Source organism: Elgaria multicarinata, chromosome 6, assembly GCF_023053635.1.
Source record: "Elgaria multicarinata webbii isolate HBS135686 ecotype San Diego chromosome 6, rElgMul1.1.pri, whole genome shotgun sequence".
NCBI classification, from domain to species: Eukaryota; Metazoa; Chordata; class Lepidosauria; order Squamata; family Anguidae; genus Elgaria; species Elgaria multicarinata.
In genome coordinates, this window is record NC_086176.1 from 84,148,152 (window position 1) to 84,149,282 (window position 1,131).

The following is a 1,131-nucleotide window of genomic DNA, read 5'->3' on the forward strand; positions in this document are numbered from 1 at the left end:
CGTTGGTGATGTTGTGTTACTTTATATGTAAATACCATCATGGTCCTGTTCATACTGATCTCCAGTAGGTTTTGCACTAAGAAGTTGTTGGAAGAGCCAGTTCTGAGCGAGGGGAGGGATGTCTAAGAATCTGTTGCTGTAATGCAGCAACTCCACATTTTGGCATACGAGCAATCTCAGAATAGGAGCATATGGCAAGATACATAACCAGTTTCTGCTTGAATGAGTTTGGGCAAGTTTTTTGGTAATAAGGGAAAGCTGGGCTACAACCTCTGCAGGACGGCTCGGATGCTCTTCACCTCCCCCAGTTAAATCCAGAGCAATATTTGCTTTCAATATTACTCATAATCCTCCTCCTTCACGTCCCGCTTCTCGCTCTTGTCGCAACTTGCAATCTATCAATTATGAGGCTTTTTCCCAGTCTCTAGCCTCCTCCCTTCCTTCTGTCTTTTCGGCTATCTCCTTGGACTCAGCTGTCTCCTCCTTTAATTCCTCCTTATCTTCAACTCTTGATAATCTTGCTCCATCTACAACTCGGATAGTTCTCCCTTCTCAACCCCAACCGTGGCTCACCTCTTTCCTCCGCTACCTTCGCTCTTGTTCCCGGGCAGCTGAACGCCTTTGGCGTAAGACCAGGGACAGGGCGGACTTTGTCCATTACAAATTTGTACTCTCCTCTTTCTCTTCTGCCATTTCATTGGCCAAACAGCAGTACTACTCAACGCTGATCCAGTCAAATGCTAAGCATCCTCAGCGGCTCTTTGCGTCCTTCAATTCTCTTCTGAAGCCTAATCCGCCATCTCTCCCCGCCTCTCTGTCTGCTAATAACTTTGCCTCTTTTTTCAATGCTAAAATCCAAACTATCCACTCTGATCTGGCCAGCTCTGCTCCTCTTCCAGTTCCTGTTCCTCATCTGTCAGTTCCTCCTGCAAATTTCTCTGTGTTTCCTTCGGTCTCAGCGGATGAACTGTCTACAATACTGCGCTCTTCGAAGCCTTCCACTTGTTCTCGTGATTCGATTCCTTCTCGTGTCTTTATTAATCTTATTCCTGCTATCCTCCCTTCCTTGCTTCATATTATTAATCTTTCTCTGTCCTCTGGTTCATTTCCTTCTGCTTTTAAACATGCTAC